This window comes from Sciurus carolinensis, chromosome 10 (assembly GCF_902686445.1).
Source record: "Sciurus carolinensis chromosome 10, mSciCar1.2, whole genome shotgun sequence".
In the NCBI taxonomy this organism is placed as follows: Eukaryota; Metazoa; Chordata; class Mammalia; order Rodentia; family Sciuridae; genus Sciurus; species Sciurus carolinensis.
Window position 1 is genome coordinate 139,752,549 of NC_062222.1, and position 6,000 is coordinate 139,758,548.

Sequence of the window (6,000 nt, forward strand, 5' to 3'; positions counted from 1 at the left end):
TAACAGGCCCTGGCATTCACAAAGGCACAACAAATTGGGCACAAGACAAACACATTCAGTCCCAGGGATCCAGGTCTGCAACACTAGTGGAAAGGCTTCCCAGAGATGAGGGATGAGCCATCAGAAAACCACACCACTCAAAACAAGACTACTCATGAAGAAGTGACAACACATGCAAAGATCCACAGGACAGAGCAGAGCTCATTCAAGACCACCTGGCAGCCTGACAGTGAGATCTTAGGGCAATCACAAGGGCTGGCCAGAGAAGACTCCAGAAAGATAGGCAGAGACCACGTGGCATGCTCCAGATCCAGGGCTTCCTCTTCTAAGCAGAGTGGAGCACCAGGATGCATCTTAGGCAGGCAGGTGAGAACAGAGCCTCCTTTTGGAAAGAAAAGAAGTAGATCAGAAACTAGGGCCACCTTCCCTTTCACTGCTTTACTGTGAGGCAAAAAAAGAGGCCAACACAACCCAATTTTCAAACTGTAGATACTGGAATCCCCAGAGTACCACTGTTCCTCTTCATCCCTCCATGCTGCCCTGACCCAGCCCACCAAAGCAGCATCAACTCCCTCTTGCAGTTGTTCATTCTTCCCATTCCCACCTCCTGTATCTTGGTAAACCATAGTCCTCTACCCTGGGGTTCTGGTCCACAGGCCTCCTCACTGGATTCTATCTCCAGTACATGGCCCTCCCATTTCCAGGCTCACTCCAGGACAAACATGCTCACATCAATCACTTCATTCACATCATGTCTAAGACATCTCATATCCCTGGTATCACACAAAAGACTGAGAAATCCTTCATGCAAAGTGTTGCTGAATATCTGCCAGTCACTCAGGTACCACTCTAGGCACTGGGGTACAAAGTAGTCAAAGACAAAGGAGAATGTCCCCGCCCTCACAGATATCTCACATAGTCAGAAAAAACAGGCAACATGTGGAATGCCAGAAGATAAGTGCTACGCAGATGACACTCCAGCAGAGAAGAGTGCCAGGCAGCAGCAGAGCATTCACATTCCTGGTCAGGGATGGTGCCTCAAGAGGACCTTGAGCAAAGACCTCAAGGGGAAGAGGAACAAGTCACAAAGCCATCTGAGGAGCATCAGGCAGAAAGACCAGCACATGTAGTAGCCTGAGACAGAGCAGGGACTGGGGTTTGGGGCCAGTATGTCTGGGACTGACAAAAATGGAGACTGGGCAAGGATGGGCACAGCCCCAAGTGCTAGAGCATACATACAAAAAAAGTCTGCCAAAGAGGCATGGAAGCAGGGGCAGCCTTCTAGTGTGTGTCCCAAGCTAAAACTGGCTGAAGGAATTAACAGGAAAAGCAAGCCCAGCCCAAGCACACATTGTGGGGAAGGGTATGCATATGGGATGAAAACACTAAAACCAATCATGCAAGGCTTGGGGAAAAGCACTACAGAAGGCCAGGGTAGAATAAATGCAACAAAAGCCAAAAAGCCCAGCAAGAGACAGGTCTTGAACCTCAAAGAGCAAAGAGATCCTTGAAGAGTGGGACTCACAGGACCACACCTGTTTTAGGAAGATCAGGAAGGATGTTGAGAACTGACTGAGACAATAAAAAGGGGTCAGGTCCATGCTACCTGGTGTGTTGGCATCTCTAACAGAGAAGTCATCAAAACACGAAATCCTTACTGAAATACACAGACCTCCTAACAACATGACAAATTTCATTTGCATCAACTCTTTCAACTTAAGTCAACTTAAAAAGTGAGGTCCCAGTTCTCTCCAGAAAGGAAAAAGAAAAAAAAAAAAAAACACTTTTTTTACATACTCACTAGGAAATCTCACTGCTGGAGTTTTGAGCTGTGGGCCATCACTCAGACTGAGCAACACTGTGATGTCTATCCTCATGTTTTGTTGATACCATTACAGCAATTAAGATGCTCTGAAAACTCATCAGTGGCTACTTGGTTTTAGGAAGGCTAAATAAAACACAAAACTAATCTGAGTTTTGTCTTGATCTCTTTAACTAGCAAACTAAATTTCATCATATTAATCAACTCTTTCAAAAACTATACTGAGGGCTGGGGATATAGCTCAGCCTGTAGAGGGCTTGCCTCACATGCACAAGGCTGTGGGTTCAATCCCCAGCACCACAAAAAAGAAAAAAAAAAAAAATAGTGAACAGGATGCAGTAGTGCATACCTGTAAGCCCAGTGGCTCAGGAGCCTGAAGCAGGAGGATCACAAGTTCAAGACCAGCTTCAGCTACTTGGCAAGGCTCTAAGCAACTTACAATACCCTGTCTCAAAATAAAAAATAAAAAGAGCCAGGGATGTGGCTCAGGGGTTGAGTGCACCAGTTCAATCCATAGTACCAAAAGATAAAAATAAATAAATTGGCCTCAAAGCTATACTGAAACCAACAGACAGATATAAAGTCTAGGTGGCCAACGAGAAGTCTCCCCCAATTGTGCTCAATGTAAAAAACATTCCCCAAAAGAGAAACTAACAAGTCACAGAGACAGTTTGTAAATTTAAGTTCAGAGCATAGTCCTCCAGGGCTTCCATGTCCCTTCTTGCTTTTGTACTTTGTATACTTTCTTTTTACCTTGTCCAGTGATACAGAGAACACAGCAGGAGGTTCAGCAGAAAAGCTTGCTCCAGGTTGGTATAGGTACTGCTTGCAACATTTCATAGCTAATTTTCACGTGCATTTGAGTAAGCCCTTGGTGAGCAAATGAAGCCACTCTGCCTGGCAAACACACCTTGCTTAAAGCAGAGTGACCTTAGCCCAACCCTCTCCTTTCCATACTCAACTTCTTCCCTTTCTGCTCCAACATGACTTACAAAACAGGTCTGATACTGGTATTAATTTTTTTTTAACTTTATGTCATATACCCATTTACTCTGCTCTTATGGAGCGCCTGCCACAGGAATACACCAGCAGAGGCAGGCTGCCCAAGGTTATGACAGAGTCCTACCTCTGAGAGCTCATCCAAAAAGAGAGAAAGGTCACGTGTGGCTCTTGACCGGCCATATACTGCGCTCAGAAGGGAGGATAAGCAGTGGTCCATGCCCAGCAACAGCCCATACAAAGGGCTGGAGTCAGGACAGGACACCACATATCTGGGGCAAAAGAGGAGAGTGAGGTCAGGAAACCAAGATGATCATTCAAAGTTGTACACATTCTATAGACATGATCAGTTCTCGAAAAAAACACTAGACCAGAATATGTGGACATAAACACTTCTACCTCCAGGGCTGGGATGTTCCAGGCCCTGGCTTCTATTACCAGCACCCCAGAAAAAAGGTGGAGGATACTTCTCTTCCAATCTCACTAATTAAAGCATTTACTTAGGTTATTTTACTGGATTGAAAAGACCAGGGCAAAATAAGTTTGAATTATGAACCTGAACTCCACCTCAGCACATCAGTTTACACACACTCGTACCTGGCAGAGAGAACCACACAGCTCACACGGCACACATTTTATTACTGTTTTCTGTCCTCTCACCAGCACTTCTAAGTCAGTCTAACTCCACCTACTTTCACATGTTTTACACTGAATCGCCAAAACTGTTTAACAAAAAAAAAAAAAAAAAAAAAAAGGAAGTAACTCATTAGCTCACATTCTGCCATGTAAGAAGACCTTTTCAAGTCTGACTACTGCTAGAGGGAGCGGACATCGAATGGATGGAGGGCCAAGCTCGCTCCTAACTAACACGCGGCATCTCCAATGCCTGACTCATTTTGCAATTCTTACTTAGAATTCATCTGGTTCCTCACATTTCAACCGGCACCGGTTTAATAGCCCTGTATAAACTGGTCGCATAAAAACAAAACCAGTGGTCGCACCTAAAGCCCATTTACCGTATTTTTCGCTGCGGGTCTCGTTAGTTTGCATGTTACACACGAACCACCACCGCCCGTATCCACACACCAGAACTGTCATCATGCTCTGAAATCCACCAAGTTTGCCGGCGCTATTAAGGCGGAACGTTTCCACTGCCATCAGAGACCACCGAAGTGGAAGTCGGAGGGGAGGATCCACACTGAAGAGCTGATGGGCGCTCTTCACACAAACTCCCAAGCGGGCGTTAGGTCCCCACGCCACCAACCATCACACCACACCGAGGGCTGCTGGGCGGCCAGAAAATGGAAGGAGAGGAAAGGAAATGACTCAAAGTCACCACCAGGCATACGTCCTCCGCATCGCCGGCCGGCGGTTCGGATCTGAGCGCCCGGGTCCCGGGGCGAGGCGCCCTCGGCGCGCTCGCCTGCGCGACCCGCACGCCCGCGGCTCGGGGAGCACCAGCCCAGCCCGGCCTCCCGGCGGCGGCCCCGCTCTGCACGCTGACACGCTTCTGGGAAACGCCTCGCGCTGCGAACGCGAGCGGCGCGCTCTTGGGATTTAACTCCTTTAAAAGCCAAGGCCGCGGGCCCCGCGGCGGCGGGCGGACTGCGGCACCGGGCCGTCGCCTCCCGGCGGCCGCAGCGCGCGCACCAGCGGCCCGAGGGCGTCGCGGCAGACGCACCTCCGAGCCGTTTCCAGCGGGATGACAGAAGGCTGGGCGCCGCGGCGGGTCCCGCGCCGCGCCTCGCTCTGCCGGCAGCCACGAGCCAGGTTCTGAACCGCCGGCCGCGCGGGCCCGGCCCGCCGCCCTGCGCCCGCGGGGCTGCCGCTCGCCGGGGTCCGGGTGGGTCCGGGCACCGCGCCTCCACCTGCCGGCCCGGCGGCCGCGGCCCGGGCGCGCCGCGCTGACCAACGGCCGCCGCCGGACCTCCCGCGCACAAAGCGCCCGGCGCGACCCCGCCGCCCGCGCCCCTCCCACCGCGGCTGCCCGGCCGGCGCCCCGCGCTGCACAAAGGCCGGCGGGCCCGCCGCGCCGCGGAACAAAGGCGGCCGCCGGCCGGCACAGGTGCACGGCCGCCGGGCCCAACATGGCCGCGCGCCCGCCGCCCCGTTAGCCGCCGCGCCCGCGGCCTGCGCCCGACCGGGCCTCGGCCTGCGCCCGGCCGGGCCCCGGCCGCCCGCCCGCCCGCCGCCCAGGCCTCCGGCCTCGCTGCCCGCCCGCCGCCCGGCCCGCCCGGCGGCTGGCGGCCGCCCAGTGACCTGGCTGCGTCGCATCCTCGGCGGCGTCCGGCGGCGCGGTCCGGCGGGCGAGGGCCGCGGAGGGCAGCGGCGGCCGAGGGGGCGGCGGCGGGCGCAGCGCGGCCAGGCCGAGGCTCTCGCGCGCGGCGCCGACCCCGCCCCCGCGCCTCCCGCCCGCCGCCGCCGCCGCCGGGCCGCCGCCGCCCCCAGAAGCCGCGGGAAAAGTGCGCGCTGCTGATTGGCTGCCGCCTCGCGGCGCCCGCGGACCGGGCTTTTCAAATCCGCGCCGGGGCCGCGCGCGGCGGGCGGCGGCGGGCGGGGCGCGCGGCGGGGCCGACGGCGGGCCGCAAGCGGGTGGGGCGCCGGGCGCGCGCCCGCCCCCGCCCGGCTCCCGCTGCCGCTCCTGCTCCTGCGGGCGCGCGGGCGGTGCCTGCTCCGCGGCCGCGGCGAGTCCGGCGCGCTGACGTCACGCCGCCCCTCGCGCGCGCGGCCCCGGGGCCCTGCGTGGGCGCGGAAGGCGGGCGCGCGGCGCCGGCCAGTGGCGCGGGGCGCGGGGGAACATCGGGGTGCGGGGGAACGTGGCCCTCCTCGCGCCGGGCGAGCCACGGGCAGGGTCGGGTCCTGCCGGCCGGTCCTGCGCGGGGGTAGCTTGGAACGGCGACACGGAGCGAGCTGCGGGATGTCCCTGAGCGTCCGCGGGGCGCGGGCGGGATTCAGGCCAGGAGCCGCAGAAGGGTGCTGGCGAGGGCGCCCGCGCGTCGGGTGTGGCGAGCACCGAGAGACGACGAAGCCGGCCGCTAGGGCAGCGGCAGGAGCGTCCGGTGGCACTGGACGCAGCCCCAGCCGTGCAGAGCGACTCGCGTGCTTTCAGGGGAGAACCCGGCGCCGAGTCGGGGAAGTGAAAAGTTACAGACGCGGGAAGGGCGGCAGGCCCATGGGTT

The 6,000-nt window shown here is 56.9% G+C and overlaps 1 protein-coding gene across 9 annotated transcripts in view; it reads right to left on the reverse strand.

Annotated features, from left to right (window-relative positions):
* Nsd2 (nuclear receptor binding SET domain protein 2) overlaps positions 1-5,213 on the reverse strand; it is an 80,457-nt gene extending 75,244 nt beyond the window's left edge. For 7 of the 9 annotated variants that reach the window (XR_007110601.1, XR_007110602.1, XM_047567474.1 and 4 more), the window contains exon 1: positions 5,081-5,213. The gene's annotated coding sequence lies outside the window, so the exon portion shown is untranslated. Of the gene's footprint in view, positions 1-3,837; positions 4,053-4,502; positions 4,589-5,080 lie in introns of those variants that run through there. The other 2 variants (XM_047567473.1, XM_047567472.1) reach the window with 2 other exon arrangements.
* Positions 5,214-6,000: the final 787 nt, after the last annotated feature.